This window comes from Nicotiana tabacum, chromosome 5 (genome assembly GCF_000715075.1).
Source record: "Nicotiana tabacum cultivar K326 chromosome 5, ASM71507v2, whole genome shotgun sequence".
NCBI classification, from domain to species: domain Eukaryota; kingdom Viridiplantae; phylum Streptophyta; class Magnoliopsida; order Solanales; family Solanaceae; genus Nicotiana; species Nicotiana tabacum.
In genome coordinates, this window is record NC_134084.1 from 123,420,161 (window position 1) to 123,430,211 (window position 10,051).

The 10,051-nt window shown below is 37.2% G+C and overlaps 1 long non-coding RNA gene across 1 annotated transcript; it reads left to right on the forward strand.

Moving 5' to 3' along the window:
* The first annotated feature begins 352 nt into the window (after positions 1–352).
* Positions 353–2,099, forward strand: LOC107815282 (uncharacterized). Its single transcript, XR_001654719.2, has 2 exons — positions 353–564; positions 1,802–2,099. It is a non-coding gene; the product is annotated as an uncharacterized LOC107815282 (long non-coding RNA).
* Positions 2,100–10,051: the final 7,952 nt, after the last annotated feature.

Sequence of the window (10,051 nt, forward strand, 5' to 3'; positions counted from 1 at the left end):
TTTAACAGAAGAGACTCACCAAAAATGGTGAATTTCAAATCCCACCTAGAAATTAAGCCCTAGATTTTTCATTATAAATAATATTCCCTCCCGTTTTAATTTATATGAACCTATTTTCTTTTTAGTTTATGCCAAAAAGAATGACCCCTTTCATTATTTGAAAACAATTTACCTTTACACAATAATTTATAGCTACACAAAATATATGTGACTCATTTTACACCACAAGATTAAAAATCTTTTCTATTTTCTTAAACTTCATGCCCAGTCAAATGGGTTCACATTTGAGGAGGAGGAGAAAAAAAAACTTGAATCCCCTCCTTTAACCGTAAGCTTCAGCCGCCATCTCTTAGAAGCTTACTGTTTTCACTACCCTAAACAATTTCTCTAAAATCTAATGTTCTCATTTTGCAACCTTTCATTTTCTATTTGGTTCTCTTTTAGCCATAGCAGATCCCTTAATTTGCTCGCTTCAACGTTCATAGTTGTTTGAAGAAGCGAGTTCGAGGTCGGAGTTCAATAGTATATCTAAGATTTGCGCCTCGGTTCGCTGCCCGCAAAAAGGTCCGTAATTTTCAATCTTTTTTTTCCCTTGTTACTGTTTTAGGTTCATAATAAATGTTGGTTTGAAGACATGCAATTATTTACTGCATAGAAATCGCGACATAGGTGTTGTTTATGTAATAATCTTGTGTATTAAAGCTCATTTGTGTTTTACTTGTGCCATTTAAACAAGAATGATATATTTGGATCAATATGTGATGTTTCAGTTATTAGGTAATTTATTAAGCAATTAGGATTAACCACAGCTTTCCTACTTTAATATTATGCAATAGAAGTATTTTGTCTTAATGTCGATTAAGAAGTGAAGTTGCATTCTGTCTTGTGGGCATACTATAAGTTGCCTTCTTAACTGAAATTGAGATTAAAATTCAATAAGAGTTTGGTATTAAAGCTTACTTGAAATCCTATACTAGGCTTCTTTCCATGTTTAAAGATGATCCAAGTATTATTTTAGTAGCTTCTTTACAACTAAATAGCTTAAAATTTGTATTCAGGAGTTTTGCTTCGATTCTCTTGGCTATATGTGATAGAGACATCTATAGAATAAAATGATTAACCAGAAGTCATGACCCAAGATTAATGCTTTATTAGAAAACATGACTATAGGAAAATTTCTTATTCTTTTATATTTGAATATACTCCATGAACATGATAGTACATAATCTCATATCTTATTTATGATGTCTCAGAGTATTTTGACAGTAAAGATATCTTGTTCATTATAGTTAATTATAGGTGATCTAAAATCTATTTTAAACAAGTTTCTTATGATATTCTTAGATCTTGGGAAAAGTGAAAGACACATGTTTATGCAATAACGTAGTTAGACATATCCCAATGGCTAGTTAAACATATGTATTAAGCACCCTCTTTAGGACTTGATATCATTCTGTATGCACTTAAGGTGATATAACTCTTAAAAACAAGTCAGTAGTCATGATAGCATATGCCTATGATGTCTTAAGCATGAATGATAAAAGTAAAATTTGTTGACCCATGTTTGTTGAACAACAGTATAGTTTTTGCTATTGTCCTCTCTTCTAGAACTTTAAATATCAAGTTTAATTTCTGTTAATAGTCTTAAGGAAGTATTTAGAGTACTACTTTAAAAATAGAATTTCTTGGATGCATTCTATTGTCCCGAGTTTCCTGGAACATTTCAGGTTCAAGAGATAATGTTATATTAAGTTTTCTTTTCTAATTTTATTTTTTCTTTCTTTACATGTAAACTTTGAAGCAAATGGAGTCTTAATTCGAGACTCTTGCAATGAAGTCTCATAGTGAGGCTCGACGCTACCACCACTGCCATCTTATAGAATCATCACATATCATCTTCCTTAGGAGTGTCGGGCATCAAGAAAAACAAGCCAAATGCTTGGGGATGTTTATGCCATCCTTTTCTTTTATTATCTATTGTATCTAATCTTTTATGATTTTGATTCATTTATTTGTTTGGTTTGCATCTCAACTGTGGATTTAATCATCTAGGTTCTCTATTCTCTAGTATTTATATAATCTCCGGGCATTTAACATCACTAATGTTTAACCAAAAAATAGAATTTTAGTCAAAGCTAGAATTTAGAAGAACGCAATATGTAGAAGAAAGTAATTTGGGGTAACCAGAGTGTAATCAGGAGAAAAACAAGTGAATCAAAGTATATTCCAATTGTATCTTGTGTTTACAAGTGACCAGATACCTCCCTTTTATAGGTATCTTGAAGATATGTGTTTCCCCCAAATCATAATGAGGCTATTATGAATAATTAAAGACATTAAATGCTACGTTACACAATCATTGTAATCAATACAAATTCTCTAACGTATCCAGTATTTAATGCCTGTCGAATTCCGTATCTGCGCTCTTTATTATGGTCAGATCCCTTCCTTTCGATAAATGACTTAAATAGGTACGGGCGTTGAATCCTTCGAATGTCCTCCCATGCCTCTTCCTTTGCCTTTGCTCGTTTCTATTGCTGCCCGTGCCTTTTGACTAATTATAATTCTTTAACTATTTGACCAGTCCACGTGTCTCAACATGTCACTTACATATATAAATGCAATTTTTCCCAATACAGATAGTCCCCCACTTTCCATTTATTCATCAATTGAATATTTGGGAAGTGGATTTCATTAAAACGAGAATTTTTGTCACCATTAATGCTATGACAAAATTGACGCTTCAATTGTCACTTTCATTTAATATTCCGTACACGTATCGATTTTCCATTGGCTCTGCAGTTTTTGCAGCCTTTTTCAAGGTTTTTACGGTTCCACTATTAATGAAGTGTCAGTTATCATAATTATGGTCTTTTAACCTCCGCACTTTTGCCTTTGGCGGTTGCTTATCGGTATAAATATAACTTTTTCCCTTGTCTTTTATCACATAAAGCTTATTGAACAATTATTTCTCCAAATCTCTGTTTATTTGTTCCTTAAATCATTCTTCTTTGATATGTCTTCTCTGAGCCCTAACCCTGAGAGAATTTCCATTACTGACTCCTTCCCCAATGCCCCTGTTAGGCACAGAAGGGGAGGTAGACTTCGTAATTTAGGATCTACTCGAGGTGGTTCGTCTATGCCTTCTTCTGGTTCTGGTCCTTCCTCTAGAACCAGAGGTTCCCTTTCTCACAAATCTTCTTTCAGGGGTAAAGATCATTCTGAACCTTTACGCGAACCTTTAGTAGATGAGATAGTCCCTTCAGAATTGTCTTTTTACCATGACAAGGAATCTCTTAGAAACTAGGTTTCCGCATTAGATCGTGTCGATGCTTACCCCACTCAAATTACAGAGGTTTTGACTCATATGGTTCGTAAGGAATGTCATTGGAGTAATGATTTTCCCATTATTATCCCTAATCCAAATCAGAGAATTACTTCTTATTTAATTGGGTTCTCTTTTGTTTACACTTACCCTTTTACTTTAGGGTTTAGACCAGCAATCGACCCAGTCATTCTTGAATTTTGCCGTTTCTTCAATGTCTGCTTGGGTCAAATTAGCCTAATCATATGGAGGGTTGTTGCCTGTTTAAGGCATTTAGCCACTAAAGCCGAGCTCCTTTTACTTTCTCTCACTTGATTCATCTTTATTCACCTAGGCTTTTTCGCAATGGTGTTTTTACATTAGTAGCCAGGAGTAAGAGGGTTTTGGTAAGCCTTGAGGATGACGAGGATCGTGGCTGGTATGCCCGATTTGTTGCTGCCCCCACTGTTGGTTTAGTGGGTGAAGATAATATTCCCTTCCCCGAGAAGTGGAATTTTGCACGTAGGTCTTTTATCCCTCTCGTACCTTCTTCTTTCAAGTTTATTAGTTTTTCTAATTTTACCCCCCTTGTTTTTTAGCAACCATGGGAGTTGTGGGGGATGTTCCCAATTTCCGTGGTTGGGTAGATAAATTACTGAAGATCGCACCAACGGATGGTAGATCTTGGAAAACACTTTCTAACCGCTTTGGTTAGAAGGTAAAGACTCATGGTAAGAGTTCACATTTTGTTCTTTTCGTGCCTATATTCTCCTTTATTGTTTTAACTTTTATCCTTCTTTTTGTCAGGATTTGCTATTCGAGGGGTTACTGCTGAAGCAGTTGCAACCTCTCATGTCTCTCTGGGAACCCGTACTCCTTCGGGAACCCGTATCTCTTTAGAAAGAGCCCGAGAAATAGTCCTAGGTTCCTCTTCTGCGAAAAGGAAGGCTGTTGAAGAGGAAAATTTTGAAGAAGAGGAAAATGAGAGTTCCCTGGTAACGAGGCCACGAGTTAGGAGACGCATCGTTTCCGATGACGAAGCTGAAGTTTTGGTTTCTCTTACCGAACCTGTTGAAACCCCAATAATAATTCCTGATGATGACGTCACTCCCCACAATACTCGTGAGTCTATTGACCAACTTTTCGTCAGTGGATTTGGTCGTGAAGATGTCGGGCTTGTTTTAGACGAAGTACCTTTATCGTCTTTTTCATTACCCGTGCCTGTGATTCCTTCTTTACCGGCCCCAGCTATTTCCGTTCCTTCTTCTACTGCTCTTACCTCTTCTCCGGCTCCTCCTTTGACTATTCCCCCTCCTATCGTTCATCATACTGAAACGGGCTCTTCAAGTAGAAGTGCCGCTATGAGGCGGGTAATTATTGAAGTTCCTGCTGAGAACAGCCTTTTGAGAAAGTCAGGTCAGGCGGATGTATGGCTGGAGCCTCTTATTGGCCCAATTGAAAAAGCAAAGCTGGAGAGCCACAGTTCCCTGACTTTAATGAATGATATCGTGCATACCACTCTGAAGGTATTTTTCTTCTCTCCCTTTCTTACTTTGCAAAATTTTTCATCTTTGATATTCTTATTTCTTCTCTTTTTTAGGCCAATCTTATCCGCACAGAATTGATGAAAAGAATTTCTCCTTTGGAGAAGATAGCACGCGACTCTCAATTGGAAGCAACCAATTGGAAAGGGCAATTTGAGAGTGCACAGCTTGATATAGAGAACTTACAAGAGAGCAAGAATACCTTAGAGCAGTGAGTACGGGATTTAACTTCAGAATTGGCGGTTACAAAAGCCTCTTCAAACCAAGCAGAAAAATAAAAAGAGCATCTCGAGTCCTCCTTCTCAGAGCAACTATCTAAAGCTAGTGAAGAGATCAGAGAATTAAAGGCTCTTTTAAACTAAAAGGAAGTTTACGCTGGGGAGCTTGTACAAAATTTGATACCTCAGAATCTCTGCTGATAAGGTGCGTGCTTTAGAATGCTCCCACGCCTCTCTTCAAGCTTCCTACTACTCCGCCTTGGATGAAAATGAAGAGATAGAAAATGAGATCGCTGCTTGGGAAAAGGATTATGAGATCCTTGAAGAAAAATCTACTGTTGAGGCAAGTTGGGTATTTTTGAATTCCCGTCGTGATACCCTACTTGAAGCTGGCCAAGAAAACTTCAACCTGGAGTTGGAGTTAGCTAAAATCAACGAAACCATTGAAAAGGCTTAACAAACTCAGGACTTCCCTTCTCCCGTGGATGAAGTTCCCGTGGCTGAAGCTCTCATGAATGTTGAAGCTAATACGGGTATCCCGATTATTTCAAGCCCGATTGAGTCTGTTGCTGCAAGCCAAGTTGAAACCGCGCCTGCTGATGCACCTGCCCAAATTGAGCCTGTTGCTATTGACGTTCCTTCCCCGATACCACAAACTTCTCAGTGACCGTTTTTAATCATTCAAATGATTTTGTTTTTGTTTTGATTTTGGAAAATTGTAATCAAACCCTTAGCTTCATTTGAGGGTTGATTTTGGAAACGCCAGTCCCAAGTCTTTTTATGGGGCAATCTAAACAATTTCGTAGTTTTATGACTAAGTTCGAACTTAGTCTTAGATTTATTTTTTACATATTAAGAAGTTTTTCATGTTATTATCTTAAACTTCTGTTTGCTTTATTCTCGTCTTTATTTTTAAGGACTTACAGAATAATTTGCATTTTTGTTTTCCGAAAATGCTTCTGTTAACCTCATGATTAATTTAAATATGAGTTTTATAAAAAAGGGCCCTTTTATATTCCGACACTTAATGAAGAAGACGTCTCAACTTTATAATGGTGTTATCATACGATAAAAGAAATAGGAATACACATGTTTCTCTGAAATAACTTTGACAAGTTTTTATTTTTGAACCTTGTCTAGTTCCGAACAAAATTTTACATGTATTTGAATTACATCTATAACTTTCTCGTAACTGTTTTTCTTGTAACAGATTTAAAAGAAGAATAATAGACACGGGGTTTTTCCTTATAACCCGTTTCAGTACATAGCCTTTACCCTAACTATAGTGAGATTTTTCTTTGGCCTTAGCTCGTGACTTTATGACTTTTACTCTGCACTTGACTCTTTCAGGCTTGATTTTTCCTTAATCTTCTTTGCCTTCTTTATACACATGTCCGTGTATATTATGTAGTCCCCCAAGTGTTTGAGTGTTGAAGTATGAAGCCTCGAGCACTTGATAGTTTCTCTCATTTGGTCATTTTCCTGACAAGGAAAAACATACGGGACTCGGAGGGACGATTATAGATGAAGACTGCATAACCCATTTGCATTTCTATCAGAATAATTGTAACCTTAGGCCAGGAATTTTAGGTTACTCCATGTGCCTTACAGGTCATGACTCATCATTTAGTACAAGTTAGCTTTTTGCCTATCATCTAAAATCGTTAGTAAAATTTTAACAATTCAAAAATGAAATTTAAAATGGTTATACCTGACCGTGGGTTTTCTTTAGAAATAATATCTCTTTAAATGAACAGCATTCCAATGCGAAGGTAGTATCTTGCCATCCATTGTTTCCAGTTCATATGCCCCCTTTCCTGCAACATCACGCACTCTGTAGGGTCCTTCCCATGTTAGACTTAATTTCCCTGTGTTAGCTACCTTTGTAGACTGAAAAACCTTTTAAGCACGAAGTCCCTAATTTTGAAGAACCTGAGGCGTGCTTTTCTATTGCAGTATCGTTCTATGACTTGCTTTTGTGCTGCCATTCGTATTAAAGCAGCTTCTCTCCACCCCTTGAGTAAATTTAGGTTGACCCGCATCTCCTCGTCATTAGATTCTTGTGTCGCATGTGTGAACCGTGTACTTGGTTCCCCTATCTCAACTGGAATTAAAGCCTCAGCTCCATAAACCAATGAGAACGGTGTTTCTCCTGTACTTGTTTTTGCAGTTGTGCGATATGCCCATAAAACTCCAGGTAACACTTCAGGCCAGTTTCCTTTTGATTCCTCTAGTCGTTTCTTTAAATTGTTGATAATGACTTTGTTCGTTGATTCTGCCTGTCCATTACCCACCAGATGATAGGGTGTTGACGTAATCCTTTTAATTTGCCAGCTTTGAAAAAATTTCGTGATCTGAGCTCCAATAAACTGAGGACCATTATCACATACGATCTCCTTTGGTACACCGAATCGACACATGATATTCCGCCAAATAAAGTCTCTGACTTCCTTTTCTCGCACCTGTTTGAATGCATCTGCCTCTACCCATTTAGTAAAATAATCAGTGAGAACAAGCAAAAACTTTACCTGTCCTTTTTCTTGCGGTAATGGACCTACGATATCCATTCCCCATTTTATAAATGGACATGGCGCAATGACCGGATGTAATAATTCCGCAGGTCTATGCATATTGTTACCGTACCTCTGGCATTTATCACATTTGACCACAAAACTTTCTGCCACATCTTCCATTTTAGGCCAGTAATAACCTGCCCTAATTAAGGTTCTTACTAGTGATCTTCCACCTGCGTGATTCCCGCAATGACTCTCGTGTATTTCTCTCATTACATACTCTATTTGCGAAGGTCCAAGGCATCTTGCTAAGGGACCACCAAATATTTTACGATATAGATTGCCTTGTTTTAAACAGTACCGAGCGGCCTGTCTTCGAAGCGCATAAGCCTTTTTCTTGTCATCAGGGACGGTTCCATACTGCAAAAAAGCAACAATTTCATTCCTCCAATCCCAGGTTAAGTTATTAAAATTTACCTCATTCACATCAGGATCAAGAAATGAATGAAATAAATGTATCACTGAGGCATTTGCATCGTTTGCCACGTCAGCCGCAGATGCGAGATTAGCTAGGGCGTCTGCTTCAAGATTTTCGTCCCTGGGTATTTGTCTAACTTTCCAATCTTGAAATTGTTTTATCAATTCCCGTACCTTTTCCAAGTACTGCTGCATCCTTGCTTCCCTGGCTGTATAAGTCCCTAGCATTTGATTAACTACGAGTTGTGAATCACTCTTGATTATAATCTGATTTATGCCAAGTTCCCGTGCCTGTTCTAAACTTGCAATCATAGCCTCATATTCTGCCTCATTGTTAGTTATGGAATGACATTTAATAGCTTGCCGAATGGTTTCACCCGTAGGTGGTACCAATACGACCCCCAAACCTGCTTCTCTCACTTTAGATGAGCCATCAGTGAATAAAGTCCAAGTTCCTGGGTTAGCTCCATTGAACACCTGTAATTCTTTTTCTGCTTCTAACTGTATTCCCTGACTAAAATTAGCCACGAAATCAGCTAATACTTGTGATTTTATAGCAGTTCTAGGTTGGTATGCAATTTCGTATTCACTTAACTCTATTGCCCACTTAGCTAACCTACCTGATAACTCATGCTTATGTAATACGTTACGTAAAGGGTAGATAGTTACCACAACGATAGGATGACACTGAAAGTAAGGTCTTAACTTTATAGATGCCATGATTAACGCAAGTGCAAGTTTTTCTAACTGAGGATACCTCGTCTCTGTATCTAACAAAGATTTACTTACGTAATAGATAGGTAATTATTTACCTTGCTCTTCTCGGACCAAAACAACACTTACTGCCACTTCCGTAACAGTAAGGTAGAGGAGTAGCTTTTCCCCAGCTTTTGATTTTGCCAACAAAGGTGGATTTGATAAGTACATTTTCAAATTCCTAAGTGCTTGTTGACATTCCTCATTCCATTCAAAATGATCCTGCTTCTTAAGGGCTGAGAAGAATTTAAAACACTTCTCTGATGATTTAGAGATGAATCTTCCCAAGGCCGCAAATCTCCATGTTAATCTTTGAACTTCTTTCTTGTTTGAAAGTATGTCAAGGATTTCCTCAATGGCTTTAATCTGTGCAGGATTTACTTCAATTCCACGGTTAGAAACAAGAAAATCCAAAAATTTGCCTGATGCAACGCCAAATGCACATTTTTCGGGATTTAACTTCATATTAAATTTGCGCAAAATTGAAAATATGTCAGATAAGTGTGATATGTGATTTTTTGAGTACTGAGTTTTAACAAGCATATCATCTATATATACCTCCATAGTCTTTCCTAAATATTTCTGAAACATTTTGGTAACTAACCTCTGATACGTTGCACCTGCATTCTTTAGACCAAAGGACATTACTTTATAATAGTAAGTCCCCCTGTATGTTATGAATGAAGTTTTTTCTTCATCTCCCGGATCCATTTTAATCTGATTATAACCTGAATAAGAATCTAAAAAACTTAATAATTCGTGACCTGCAGTTGCATCAATCAATTGATCTATGTGTGGTAGTGGAAAAGAATCTTTAGGGCAGGCTTTGTTAAGATCTGTATAATCTACACAAACTCGCCACTTACCGTTTTTCTTTGGAACCACAACAGTATTGACTAACCAGTTAGGATACTTTACCTCTCGAATGGAACTAATTTTTAGCAATTTTTGGACTTTTTCTTGAATCACCTGATTCTTAAAAGTTCCTTTCTTTCTTTTCTTTTGCTTCACAGGAGGATATGACGGATCTTCATTTAGTTTATGAGTCATCACCTCCGGTGGTATTCCTGTCATGTCGGAGTGGGACCAAGCAAAGCAGTCCATGTTAGTTTTCAAAAATTCAATTAACTTACCTTTCATTCCTTGGTCAAGATTAGCTCCGACATAGACTTTTTTATCAGGCCATTGAGCGAATAACACGACAGGTTCTAATTCCTCTATCGTTGTTTTGATATTTTC